At 38.0% G+C, this 15,292-nt stretch overlaps 1 protein-coding gene across 2 annotated transcripts in view; it reads left to right on the forward strand.

The window, feature by feature from the left end:
* TAFA1 (TAFA chemokine like family member 1) overlaps window positions 1-15,292 on the forward strand; it is a 766,369-nt gene that overhangs the window by 735,246 nt on the left and 15,831 nt on the right. The gene's annotated exons all lie outside the window — the stretch shown is intronic.

Below are 15,292 nucleotides of genomic sequence, written 5' to 3' on the forward strand. Positions count from 1 at the left end.
CTGTATAAGGTATTTAAGATTTGCTCAACAAATGTTATCCCCCTCTCTTTCTTTCCCGATGAAACCTCTTCAACTGTAGATGTGAGCTTCTCTTGAAATTGGCACCCCCTTTGAAAGTGGCAGAGAATATAGTAGCCTAGGGAGTTTCAAATGTGTAGAAACCAAGCATTGTTTACAGGCTACATTGGCCATTTCTTCCCAAAATCCAATTCACATTGTTCAGTTTGGTCAGTAAAAGCAGATACAGGTTGGTCTCTGTTCACGGGAGAGAGTGCCTCCTATGCATCTTTGCAGTGACATACTATTTCCTATTTCATCTTCAAAACTCATTTCTCTCAGAATGCAAGACCATCGGTCTTTTAAGGAATATTGGAGGTCACTCAACCCATTGTAATAATGAAATTTTAGGGCTGAATTTAGCTTTTTTCTGTTATTGGTCATCACTAATAAAACTTGATTGATTAATATTTTTCCTGGACATTCAGGTACTGGAAGCTGTCTTCCAAATTCAGCCATTAAATGCGTCTTAAAATACCAGACCGATGACTTCTCAGTCTGGCACTTTTCATCATGGAGACAGGACTGAAATGGAGCTGTCCTTCAAGAAACGTTAGGCTGGGTTGATACATTTTTTAATGTGAATGCCAGCTGAAAACTTAAACTACTAATGTTGCAGCTCTTTCACAGTTTACAGTTTCATTTATTCATTTCTCTCATTAATGTGTCTAGTTCTTGAATGTGATCTAAGTAAAAGTGGTCTTGGATTGAAAGCGATCAGGATATTCTAAGGCATCTAAGGACAGCATTAGCTCTTTCTCACTCCTGCTACTAGAAGAGGCAATAAAAGAGATGTAGAGACTGAGAGGCAGAGAGAGATTGTTTCATTGTGTTCAGTGTGCAGGGGTCATACCACTGGTGATAAATGAGATCATTTTAGGTAATAACAGACATGGCACTAAATAACAATGAATACAGAGTAATTAGTACTTCTTTTTCAGTTTTTATCTGTCTGTGATATCTTGAATGAGAAGAGTTTGGTACTGTTGTGTCTTTAACACCTCTCTAAAATTTACTAGTTGCCAATTTTTTAAAAATAGACTGAAGACATCAGTGTAGGAGGACAGTAGTATCCAACTAGATGCAGTAAACTGGTATATGCGTGCAGGGGTGGTATACTTGTATTTTTGCCCTTAGAACAAATGATACCAGTTTACCACTTAGAGCAAGGAAACAAAGTTCCCTTTTTATATAAATTCATTTCAGTAAAAGAGGGAATTCCTAAAAGTGGTACCCTATGGCTTAAAACTCAAGTAGAGCTCTTTACTTGGGTCATGGCCTCCTGCAGTTTCTTTTGCCCTGGCTCCTTGTCTATAAACCGAGGGTCCCTAGTTGGTTTTACAACCTCGGTGCAGGGGAAGATGTGGAAGCCTGCAGTCACATGACCTCCAATCAGAGGAGTGATACTGATTCTGAGCAGACATCCTCCAGGCTACCCCTGATGGAGATCTGAACTGAAGGAAATATTTGGTGAGGACAGACTGCTTGCTTCTGCCAAATGAGTTAATTCATCCCCAGTGCCATCGACTAAATTGCACTTTCCCAATGAGGAATCATGGCCCAGGAGAAGAAATTCATCTGACAGAGAAACAGTATCACCTAAGATGAGAGAGAGCTTGCTCCGGATCAGAAATGATCCTTTCCATTATCCTCACGGCATCTTTGATTTGCCACAGTATTAGCATTTTTGTAAAGCCGGTCTTTTTGAAGACCTTGATCAAATTCCTCAGTACCTAAAATGCACCCAGCCTCACCTTCCCACGCTCACTCACAAACACATATGCATTTTTGCTCCAGACATGCTGAATCACCAATAGTTCCCAGAGTACAGCATTCTAGCTCACACTTCTGGTTAGTGCACAGCTTTATCGCCACTGGAATTACCCATCTCTACTTTGATTACTTTGCAAATTACTCTTCATCCTTCCACATTTATCTTAGACATCGCTTTCCCAAACCTTTAAACAGCTCTGGAGAAAGTTGCTTCGGCTGATTCACAGTTCTGCCCCTTACTAGCTGTGTGAGCTCCGGCAAGTTATGTAACCTACCTTTGATTCAATTTCCTTCTCTCTAAAATGTCAATAATTCTTCTCAACTCCCAAATAATGAGTTGATACATGTGTCTATGTGTTTCAAGATGTTGCACTTCTTGGTCTAAACTACACAATAGAACAGGTCCATTTAGAAGATTACTGATGATTGCCTCATAGTGTTGTATCAACTCCACTACATAGCCTGATGCATTTCAGAAATGATCTTAGGTTGCATGTGTTTTGTGGATTTACATACTGTATGTGCTTTACCTTTCTCAATTGAGGGGGGACATTATTCAAGAAAGTTTGCATAATAAGAGTCATAATTGAAAGGAGGTAATTTTGATATAATCCTTCTTATAGAAAGGGGCTCTTATGACCCAACAAAATGCTATAACACAAAGGCAGTACACCTTTACTCAAAATTTCATGTTAAGTCATGTTGTGCCAGTGATTGTTTTTTCTTTGAGAAAAGTTGTCATCTCAGAAATTGAAATGAAAATGGTTTTCGAGCTTGGTACTTGAGCTAGAGCCAACTTAAAAACTCAGAACATAAGAAAAAAAAATTTCTTCAGACCTGCCTTCTCCCCAAATCACATCAATTCAAAAAAATGTTCCGACTCTGTCCCAGTGGCTTGGACTCACGTAGAGATACATTTCAGCCTACTGTGGGTAGAACAGAAAATGATTTTAAATCAACAATAAATAAATATTAGAAGCCTTTGCTTTAGTTGCTCTCTTTCTCTTTCTCTCTTGATGGCTGATTTTCAGTCTTCTCGCAATTTCTTTCTTTGCTCCAGCAAGCCTCAGAAAATACTTCACCATGAGAGCAATTTCTATATGTGCTCCTCCTCTTGCCCAAATTGTACATCCAAATGAATCTTAATAGTTTAGTAAAATTGAATTTAGCTTCTCTAGACCATAACAGTTAGTATTACTCCATTGTGAGCATATCTGGATTGTAATTAAGAAAATTCAACATTACCACTGACACAGAAATTCTCCGGGAAAATGCCTAATTTACATACAGCTATGCCAGTTCTGTATCTTCTGCATCTGGTGAGTTGTGAAGGAAGGTCTGATTGTGCATGCAAATTGGAGACACACATAATGAGGACAGAAAGCCACTCTCGGGACTGTCTATAGGTCAATTGAGTTTCTGAATTTGAATGCCAAAAAAAAATCAGTCTTTGACCATTGTGAATATTTAGTACTAAGTGGATAGAAATGGCAGTGATATGGCCTTGGTACAAATATCTGGATTCATTCATTCAGTGAGTCCACAAATATTTATCGAATACCTTCAGTTTTACTTAGGGTTGTGTTACGTGGTAAGTAATAGAATGCCCAACTGTAATAGCTTGAGTAATAGGAATTGATTTTTCTTGGATAACAAGAAGTCCAGAGGTTTGGGTTGTTGACATCGATTTAATGACATAAGTGCCAGCATTGCAGCAGTTTTCCTGAACTTTCCTTCATGATAGCCACTGAAGTTGCAGCTGTTGTATAAATATTCAAGACCAGAAGTGGGGGGATTAAGGAGCAGGCTAGCAGTGAACTTTGTAGAGCTGGAGTATAGGATGGGCTCAGCTACATGTCTGATGGTTGGCTGGCTAATTAGTCCAGGAGGGCATCAGATTGGGTAGCTACTCTCTGCTCTACATGACATTTCATCATGGTCAGATCAGGGTTCCAAAGCGCAGCAAGCCCCAAGCAAAAGTACTTTCAAGCTTCTTCTTGTGTCGTGTTTGCTAACTTCTAATTAGCCAAATGAAGCACATGGCCAAGCCCAGATAGCAGGACTGGGGAAATAGACTCCACTTCCTGATGGGAGGAGAGGTAAAGTCACATTTCAAAGGGGTGGGCACAGAGGGAGAAGAAGAATGTGCAGCCGTTTCTACAATCAGAAAATGAAAAGTTAGTATCACCTGACATAAAGAGAAGGTAAATACAAAAAATAAAAATGAATCAGAATTACTAACTCACTACTGCTAGTCAAGAAAGCTTTTCAAACCACCCTGGAAACCATAGTCCTCCCTGCCTCCTTCAGAGATCCTTAGCTCTCAGACTGGGACTTACTGTTCTAGTTTCTAGGTTTTGCTGTTGAACTTTGGGAATGCATTACATCCTGCTTCCAGTTTAGCTAAACTGAGTTTTTCAATTTAACGAGAAGAGTAGGGGAGATGTGGCTTGAGGCAGTAGAACTATGATTCTGAACTTTTTGCAGCTGGATTCATCAAAAACATTGCCACATTTATATTCCTGGCTTTCTTTGATTTTCTCGCTTTCCTAGTACCATCATCGACATGAACATGATAAGTAGCAAAGTGCCAATATTGTGAATTTTCCCATGTATGTTGGCAGTTTCTAAAAGCTCATTCTGGTTGTTTAAATAAAGTTGTTTTGGGGACTTCCCTGGTGGCGCAGTGGTTAAGAATCTGCCTGCCAATGCAGGGGACATGGGTTCAAGCCCTGGTCTGGGAAGATCCCACGTGCCGCGGAGCAACTAAGCCCGTGTGCCACAACTACTGAGCCCACGTGCCACAACTACTGAAGCCCGCGCGCCTAGAGCCTGTGCTCCGCAACAAGAGAAGCCACCTCAATGAGAAGCCTGTGCACCACAACGAAGAGTAGCCCCCGCTCGCTGCAACTAGAGAAAAGCCTGTGCACAGTAATGAAGACCCAATGTGGCCAAAAATAAATAAATAAATAAATTTATAAAAAAATAATAAAGTTGTTTGATATTTTAGAAATGAAGTGTTTAACAAATAAGGACTTTATATCATCTCTCATTTGCTCATCTACTTTAAAACTCATGTGAAAGCTTTGACATGCTTTTATGTCACTCAGACTGCCTATGTTAAGGGATGCTAAGCATAGAGCAGATAGTCTATAGATATCTTCTGATAAATAAAGCTGAGCTTTTCCAAACCATCCCAACAATTCCACCAAAATAACCATGCTAGTTGTATGGCATTGTGTAAGAGAAAATAAAGCACCGATTGTTATTTTCCATTTCTCAAGGGATTGGTGAGTGAAGGCATGTGCCAAAAAGATATTGGGCGTTTCTTGCCAAATTACAAAAATAACCAATTATCAAATTATCTTGCTCTTTCAAACATGTACACACAAATCAAACTAGATTCAAGAGTGCTCCGTGATCAAGGTTTACGCCTTTCATCCTCACATGAAAGTTGGGTTATGTTTTCTGAAGTTAAATTAACTATAATAAATCAGAAGGCATCAAAGTCTTCCTCAGAGACTGTGTGAACATAAGAGCATTGTAGCGTGTTTTTGTCTTATTTTATCAAGGATCTGTGAGACAGGCATATAAAGCACTGAGTGACACAGCCTCTTCCTCTAAGCCTCACTCCTCCCAAAATTTCCGTGTTCTCAGTTATAATTCAATCAGCCATGCATGTCATCCTAAAAAAATAAGAGAAACAATGTTTCCCGTTCAATTCTCCAGGATTTGGCTTCTAAGGCAATAGGTGACTTCAGGGTTAGAGGTACTTCCCTCCTAACTTGCTGTCAGTTTGTATAGATCTGAAGAGACCTAAGAGGTTTTGTGTGCCCTGTTCTATCTCCCTTGTATGAAGTCTCCATCAGCGCCAAGAGCATCTCGCTGGGAGTTTGAACTTTCCTTTAATCTAATCCATTTAGAAAATGACTCACAATTTATTGAATAAAATCGAGAAAATTGATACCTTTTCATTAGGCTGACAAAGTCTTTTTCACTGCTGGCATCTGAAGTGTGTTTTCTATTTAAATTTTATATATATCAATCTTCTCTAGTGGGAACGAAATTAAAATGAAAGACCTTACAATCAGCGTACAACTTTCCCATTACAGCCGAGATTGCGAGCACTGGTTTTGCAAAGGAACTTGATGCCAAGAATTTTCTGGGAATAATTTAATATTGGGGATTTCTTGCAAAACGGAATCAACCAAAGTGATATTTTAATGTATCAATAACTATAAAAGTGATTACCTTACCTGTGAAAAGAAAAAAGGGTACTTAACCAACATTATTTGATTCTGGTAAATCTGTAGCCATTCTAGAAAAAAACTGTATTATAGAACCTAATAATAACCTAATAAAGTACTTTTTCAAATTGAGAAAATGCTGGTATACAAATATATTCCTCCCAGGAGCCATTTATCACGTGGTAAGAACATAGAGAGCTAGCACCCAAAAGCTACATAGATGTACAAGTGGCTTGAAAGTTGCTTGTAAATATCATTTTTAAATCTGATATTCCTTTTGATTTAAAATGTAGAACCATTTTGGAGTTCTTCTCTACACCCACATCTAGGTTAACCCCTTCCCCATTTTGTTGCCATGAATGTAACTGGATCAAATAGAAGTATATGCACAGGGGCACAGAATTCCAGAAGGACAGACATAAATGCACATGCTATTCTGAAATAGCAAGATTCGCCACACTGCGTTGGTTAAACCTGAGAGATCCATGTGCAGGAGGCACATTCCATCCGCTGGGGACCTCCAAGAAATATCAGTGCACACTAAGGACTCCAATGTAGTGTTTTTGGTTTTGCTTTTGGCTTAGAGCCTTCACTATGCCTGACCTCCCCATTCTCTCTTTATTCTGTGACAACCCTCTCAGTTGGATTCTTTCAGGAGGAATTATTCACAAAGAAATTGAGGCCTTATTACTATAGTAGGTCACTCTTTTGAAAGTCAAGTTGGAACATGAAAGCTGGCAGTTAGCTGGGTTCGCCAGTTAAGCCACATGTTTCTGCACCCCCCCAAAAAACAAACAAAATCCATATTTCACTGAAATCATTAAGAATGCTAACAATGTTGGTGAAGCTGTACAGAGAAATGGGTACATTGGGTGGGAAATACCAGTTTGTATAAATTTTCTGGAGGACATATTGATGATATATATCACAAGTACCAAACTTTTTTTACCCTTTGACTCAGAAATTCCACTCCTTGGAATTCATTCTGGGGAAATAAATACATTTTCAAAGATATGTGTGCAAGGTTGTTCATATAAACATCCTTTCTAATAGCAATCAGCCAACCAACCCCAAAGAAAGACAACCTAAATTTCCAACAGTAGGGGATTAGTTAAATTAATTAAGGTGCAGCCCTCCTATGGAATAGTATGCAGGCATTAAAATAATGATGCATTTCATTTATTAATAGACATGGGAAAATGTTTATGATTCAGTGTTTAGGTTTTAAAGAAGGGCAGAAAACAGTATATGTGGTGTGATCTTACTTTTTTCCAAAAAATTTATATTATTTATGTATATACATTTATTCAACCATTTTAAATATATATAGTGATCATCTACTATGTGTGGCACTGTTCTAGCCGTTTGGAAATATAAAGTCCAAACTTCCATGGAGCTTACCATCAAGTGGGAGGAAAAGGCAAATATCCAGGCCAACAAAATATGTTCTGTGAATTTGGTAGTAGTATGTGCTATGAGGAAAATCAAAGCCGAACGTGAGGGGAAAGTGGCAGGGTAAGCGGGTGTGAATTAGTTTAGATAAGGCCGCTCAGAGAACAAACAATTGAATTGTGGCCTGGTTAATGTCAATTCTGGGAGAACACAGCCCAGACAGAGGGTTAGCCAAATCATAAAAGAGATTTCCAGGTTTGCAGAAGAGCTAGAGGGCCAGAGAGATTAGAACAAAATGGGGGGAGGGGGGTGGAAGTGGGGATGGTGGAAGATATGGTTGAAGAAATAGGCGGGACCAAGTAACGTGGGTCTCTGTAGGCCAATTGTAAAGAGTTTAGAATTTATTCTAAGTGATGGAAACCGTTGGAGAGTTTTAAGAGATGAATGATAGGAAATCATTTGCATTTTAAAAGATCACTCTGGATACTATGTAAGGAATAATCATAGAGAAAGTCTAGGAAAAACATACCCAAATGTAGCAATTTACCTCCGCCTAATGCAATTGTGTTTATTTTCCTTTTTCTAATTATCCGTATGCTTTGAATTTTAGAAAAGGATATATATTACTTTTAAAATTGGGGAGGAAAAATGTAAAGTTTTCTACGGTAGGCAAAAATAAGAACATCAAAATGTTTTTGTCCTAACAAAATTACACTTACTATCTACTGTAAACTTCAGGGTTCGTCTTTAACATAGAATGTTAAATTTGAGAATGCAAGGGATGTACAGTAGGAAATTTGTCTAATAACCATGATTCTTTGTGTTCCTTCTTAACTGTATATTTTAAATTACGTACCTACACAAACGCAAAAAAATAAAGCTGAATTTAATTCTAAAATAAAACCATCAATTTAGGGAAAGCTAGACCAACATCCAGTGTTTGAAGTATAAGTGGATGCATGAATAGAGTTATCATGTATTGAAAGTGCAGAATAAGCCAGAAACTCCAGCCCTGGTGTCCAGACCATGAAGAGGAATATTATTGTTGGCAGGGATTAGGAGTGTTCCCTCAAGTTGGCAAAAAATCTGAACATTCTCTCTCACCAAGCAGACAGCTTTTTTTCAAAGCAGTAGGAAATGTACCCCTGCATTCTGATAAGACTGCCCATGACAAGTAAAAGATTTCTTTGTTTTGTGTTTTATCTAAAAATTCATGTGAAGTTAGCCTTTTACCTCAAAATAAATATCTTATTTGCTTTAATATGAAAACACTTTGGTCGATTACTTGCTGGTGAAATTACCTCCTCATTATCCCATCATTACATATAGTGTTTCTCTCCCACAAGAGGTTGTATGCCACTTTAGGGTAGGAACTGTCTCTTTTATGTCCAGCACAGTAGTTAATGAATAGCTTTTGAATGAATAAAATATAACTTTTGTCTTCAAATACCTTCAAGGAAAACTGTCACTCAAGGAAATTGTACCACACTTATCTTCTGTGTACCACACTTATCTTCTGTCTTTAAGTACTGCCCGTTTCACAATCCACATCCTCACTTCCAGCCTCACCAAGATAAATTGCCTCAGTTTGAAAAGCACTAGAATAGAATTTGTAGAAGAGAAGTAGTGCTAATGAATCCTATCATCAACTATTAATTCTATGTATGTCTCCAAAATATATTATAGATCCTACCAAGAAGTACAGTCTAATCAGTAAAAAGCAAATATATGCATCCCAGAACTAGGATAAACTTCCATTTAAGAAAAAAAAAAAGGCACTCACTCTCTATAAAGCTAATTGCATGAATGCGTACATAGATGGATAGAGGACATATGGATAAATAACAGTAGTAATTTCCATGTGTTGAGCATAACATTTATTAGGTATTATGCTAAGTATCTTATTTCATCTAAAATTCACAATAACCAGTTGTGATTTTTATTAACTCCATTTATAACTCAGGAACCTGAGACTTGAACCAAAGAACTTTCTGAAGCCATTCTACCAGTAAGTGATGGAGTTAAGGTTCAAACCTGGGTCCCTCTATTACATACCCAAGAGTTTATAGAGTCTTAACCATTCCCTAATCCCTCCAAACTGGATCCAATCCTTAAATGTGAGCTCACAGGAAAGAGGGAGTTTGGAATGTCTATAGGCAATGTTATTCAATGCCTTTAATTTTCTGTTTGCTTTGATAAAGACAGTCACACACAGGGAGTCGCTGCAGGTCTTGTGAAGAAGAGCATCGGAACAGCTGTTCCAACAGCCTGTGCGAAAAGGGAAGCTGGAGAGCTGTCCCATTCCTCTAATGGAGTTCCAACCATTGCTTTAAATTGCATGACAGGTTGCACAAAAATGAGCCTGGAAATTTGTCTTGATTGATGTACTTATAACCTACTTCTGGGAACATGAATGCAATCATATGTTCAATCATTTAATTTATGCTCAAACTCTCATAAGTCATAGAAGCAAGCTGAGAGTTTGGCATAATATCGAAAAACAATGGTGTACTCGCTAACTTTGTGAAGAATTGCCTTTTCTCTTTGGGAATGATTCCATTCTTTCGAGTAATAAAAATGATGATGCTGCTGATGATAGTAATAGCTAATATTTATTAAACATTTGCTGAATGCCAGACACTCTGCTAAGTGCTTGGGGTGGATTTTCTCACGTGACCCTCACAATCCTTTGATATAGGCACTATTTTTTTTTCTTTCTCTTTTTGTTTCATTTTTCATTCCTTCATTTAAAATTGGCAAACCTGTCTCGAGCTACTCTATGCCATTCAAAGATGAATGCAATATGATCTGTGCCCTCAAGAAGTTCACTACCTAGTGAGTAGGCAGGCACATGAGCTAATAAGCTAATAATTAGAGTCCAGTGTGGTTAGGGTTACAGCTAATATGGGTGAGATACTGGCAACAGTGTTTCCTCAGTTGTTCCTAACATCACGTTCAGCTCTGCCCTGCTTCACAATTCTAGAGCAGGCATCCAAAAATCAAGACCTATCAGTTCTCTGTTTGAATGCAGTAGGGCTTATCTGGCATTTCAGGTGCTTGCTTCTTCCTTCTTGCATCTTGCACACCACTGCCAAATTCATCCTCTCCAACTATCCCTATAACATGTCCTCCCTTTGCTCACAGAATCTAGAATCTTCAATGACTTAACTTTCCTTAAAAAAAAAATTAATGAAAAAAAAAATTTTAAGCCCAAGCATCTTGCTTTCAGAAACTTCTACAATCTTATTAAGAGTTCCTCTTTTCCTACTCCCCATTGTGAATTTGCTCTTCTAGTATATTAATGTATTTACTACTGGAGGAGCACTTTTTGTTCATTTTATCTCTTTACCGTAATTCATGCCAAAATGCCAATAGTGCCTATATTGAGAAACCCTGAGCTAAGTTGTAGGCTCTGAGGTCAGGGACTATGTCATGTTCATTATTTTATCGCTCTCAGTAAATCAGGTAGTGCTTTGACTGTGCAAAGTACCCAATAAACATTTGCTGAACTGCAACTCAAATGTGATCTGCTGAAATGATAAAAAGGGGACCGCAGTTCTTAGACAATATGATGTTTATTTCTATGTTTATTAAGCCATTGCTTATTATATCTTTTTCTAGTTCCGTGGGAAAATTCCTCAAAGTGAATGGCAACAACCAAAGGGGGGAGAAAATAAAAAACAAGATTTCTGCCCCATTTATGATTTATCACTGAAAGATGGATTGACTCTCCTTTTACAGTCTCTCTTCTGCTTGACAGCAATATGACCTGGTATAAGGGCGAAATCAAGACTCATGATTAAAGTGCTCTTAGTGATTTTAAGAATATCTCAAGGAAAGATGAACATTCTTGAAAAAGTTGAAGATCAGATATTTTTCTGAACGTGGCACATTCATAGAGAGAATCCCAGAACCCCAGGGTTAAAAGGGACTTTTAAGACCCTTTTTCATAATCACCACAGATGAGACAGAGTTAGATTTTGCAGCTGATATTTAATTAATTCAGTTCTTCTAAGTGATAAAAGTTCTTAGAGCAGTTATGCATCTACCTCATAAGTTTCTCATGGATTCAGAAAGTGTTCACTATTGGGAATTTCTATTAAAATGCTACAACTAATGAAATCAAGCAATGTGTAGCTGAGACTAAGAAGAAACAAGTGTAATCAGCTGTCCCTTGCCCAAATTATTTTTTGAGTTAATTTTACAAAAAACTGAATTTTTTTGTTTTATGCAAGTGTTTGTGTTGATATGAAATTTATTTCCAATAATAATAGAGCAGGGATTCCCTGGTGGCGCAGTGGTTGGGAGTCCGCCTGCCAACGCAGGCGACATGGGTTCGAGCCCTGGTCCGTGAGGATCCCACATGCCGTGGAGCAACTAAGCCCATGCACCACAACTACTGAGCCTGTGCTCTAGAGCCCACGAGCCACAACTACTGAAGCCCGCGTGCCTAGAGCCCGTGCTCCACAACAAGAGAAGCCACTGCAATGAGAAGCAAGCGCACCGCAACGAAAAGTAGCCCCGGCTCAGCGCAACTAGAGAAAGCCTGCACGCAGCAATGAAGAACGAAGGCAACCAAAAATAATAAAATAAATCAAATAGAATAAAATTTTAAAAATAGAGCAGAGAGAATTCATTCATCCACTCAGCAGGCAATACATGTTTTTTTGGAGACCTATGAATTTTGAATACGAAACTAGAATGAGTTAGCACTACCGTGATGGAAAACATGGATTTTGTGGTTAAGCGGGCCTGGATTCTTTTTTTTTTTTTTTATAAATTTATTTATTTATTTTTAGCTGTGTTGGGTCTTCGTTTCTGTGCAAGGGCTTTCTCTAGTTGTGGCGAGCGGGGGCCACTCTTCATCGCGGTGCACGGGCCTCTCACTGTCGCGGCCTCTCTTGTTCAGGCCTGGATTCTTGCGTTAATTTCTGAACTTCCTACCTGTATAAGCTTGGGAAAGTTACTTAACCGTTATGGGCTTTAGTTTTTTTATCTAAAAACAATGGGTTCATAATAATATCTACTTCATAGGGTTGCTTTGAAGACTGAGATAATACATTTAAAAGCACCTAACACAGAGACACATAAGAAGCATTCAGAAATGTCAGTTATCATTTTTATTATTGAACTGACCACTATAATTCAAGCTATTTTAGAATGATTTTTATTTACGATTTTATCATTATAATTATCTCTGTAAGAAAAAAATTATTTAAAAACAACTAAATAGCATTAATATTAGCTCATTTTATTAAATCTAATTGATCACTCCTTGTCCAATAATCAGAAGGTTTTCAGTAACTTCCAAATTGGGAGAAGAGGAGGCAGTTTTTAAATCCTTTCTTTGTGAATTTTTTAAAAGATATTTAAGGAAATAGGAGTTCATGAAAAAACTAGGATGAGAGACTATAGTTTGACCTAGGCCATAAAGTAATATATATTAAGATGACTGTGGAATGCACAAAGCAGAAACAAAATAGGTCAAATAGCATCTTTAGAAAAGCAACCCTGGAAAAATGAACTAGATTCTAATAAGCCAGAGAGCAGTGCCAAGTCATCAAAGTCCATTTAGAAGAGGCAACTGTAACATGAATTTTTAGAGACCGTAGGCAGGTCTGGGACATTTTTATTCTTAGAAAGCTTTTTCTCTTCCCCTCCAAGCCAGTGGTCTCTATAAACTTGAATTAAAAGTCATACTTGGGTTTGGAGATGTATTCTTTTTCCTACTGTCTACATTGTCATTTAGGAGATATTAATGCTTGAGAGAAAGAGGAGTAACTGCTTTGTTAGCTTGCAACAAAGTAAGTCAGCTGTGAGAGGGCAGAGCAGCCGAAAGAAGATGGAACAGGGTCCTTTAGAAAGAGGCAAAGATACTAATGTCTGACCTTACCAGTGGTTGTTCATTATTTGTGTGCCCCTGTGAAAAAAGAGGGACAAATTCTAAATCAAAGACCACTGGGAAAGGCAGTTTCCCCTCAGAGCTAAGGTCAGAGAGTGTCCATTCGTGATGGTCGAGATGCAGGGCAGCAATATTGAAATATTAGGTGGGCTTTAAGGGGACAAGCATGGCAAATGCGATTGGCCTGTTTGTGACTGAGCTCTAGCCGGAAGGGAGCCTCGGTTTGAAGGCTGTCAATAAACACTGCCAAACACTGACTTGTATCTGATGTTACTGGAAGGTTTGCCGTTTATTTTTTTTTCCCCCTTCAAGGCTACATATGTTTTTCTTGCTGTCAAAATATATGCTTCTCTATTTAGTATTGTCACCTATTAATTCACACAAATAAGGCCTCTTAACTCCTGACTAGCTTCTTCTACTCCATACCCTGATGCTGAGACCTGTTGTTAAAAAGAAAATCATGCAAAACGTTCATAATCATTTTGGACCCTGTGAAGGATTCGTGTTTTCTGTTATTAGTCTGTGTTTTACCAAAATTATCACATTGTCCTGCATAAGGATAGAACTATGTGCAAGATTTTACTTCCTCTGCTTGCCCTATCCAATGTAGTTGCATCTTAGGCGATTTGGTCTGGTCCATATATAAGGCGTGCATCACATACAGGCAAAGTTACCCTTGAAAAAAATCCTTAAATTGACTGTATAATAGAGTAGACATGATTTTGCATATATAATCCTGCAGAGTAATTTTTATTCAAAGGAAAGTTTGAGGAAGACTGTATTCTAAAGGAGGGGAAGTCTGAAATAAGAAAAGTGTAGAAGGGGGAAACCTAAATGCAGGTAGATGTCTGGACGTTTAAACCATTCTGCTTCTAAGATAGCAATCTAATCCCTCTAGCGAATGCTGGGTGGATAGAGAATTCTAATGTGTTCCTGCTTCCCTATGGCGTGGACTCCATTTCATTTTAAGATTAATCTTCTGTGACGTTAAGAAATGTCATGTGGGTTCTTTGTTGTTGTGAGAATTAAACGTCATGATGGAGACAAGGTGGAAATGTGAGGGGTTGGGAAGCGACAAATTTTTTTTTAGATAAAGACCTAGAGTTTCAGTCCAGTGTAGAGACAGCCATGTGGAAAGTATCACAGAAGAAACACTCACAGACATTTTAAGGATTTTGCAGGAAAATGCCCAGGTGGATTTGTAAAAAAAAAACTAATGCCTTGAGCAGCTTCAGAAATGACCAATGCTCGTGCAGAAAAAATTTTCACTCAGGATATTAAGATGTGGAGCTGCTTGATTTGTACTGAGTGAATCTAGTCTCCAGTTTTATAAAATCTCATTATCCAAAAAAGGGTGCTATAAATCCATCCACTAAATTCATTGCCAGCTTCCTAATGTGGTCATCCTCAATATCACCCTGAAAAATAGGGCTATTTTATCAGAGGGTCAAGTTTTAAAAGTTCCACTCATGTCACCTTAAACCTATTGAAAGGAAACCACAGCTCATATCAAATATACTTTTGACTGTAAACAGTTTCATTTATTATGACTGTTGGTTTTAATTTTGCAGGTTTTCTTTTATACTTTTGGTCAATTCATTTTTTCTTTTTTGGTAAGCCTTTGATATCTCAAAGGCTGTAGGGTGGGAGATAAACCCTAATGCTGGGTGAATAAACTGGCCTTTCTGAAAACAATAGCTCGATTAGTCATTCTGAAGAACAGTTAGCCCTTTTGTCCCTTTCACTGAAAAGAAAGTACCAGGTCTTTGATCTACAAACTTAACACAAAATTTTCTCCAAAAAGTAAATGTCCCCATTCTGTATGTTTTCATCATACAAGGAGATTGTGGACAAAATGTAGCTTGATGAAACCAGATGGCATAATTATATTTGCATTTTAAGATGTTTAAGTTAAAATCTC

This window comes from Balaenoptera physalus (assembly GCF_965194825.1).
Source record: "Balaenoptera physalus genome assembly, chromosome: 11".
Taxonomy (NCBI): Eukaryota; Metazoa; Chordata; class Mammalia; order Artiodactyla; family Balaenopteridae; genus Balaenoptera; species Balaenoptera physalus.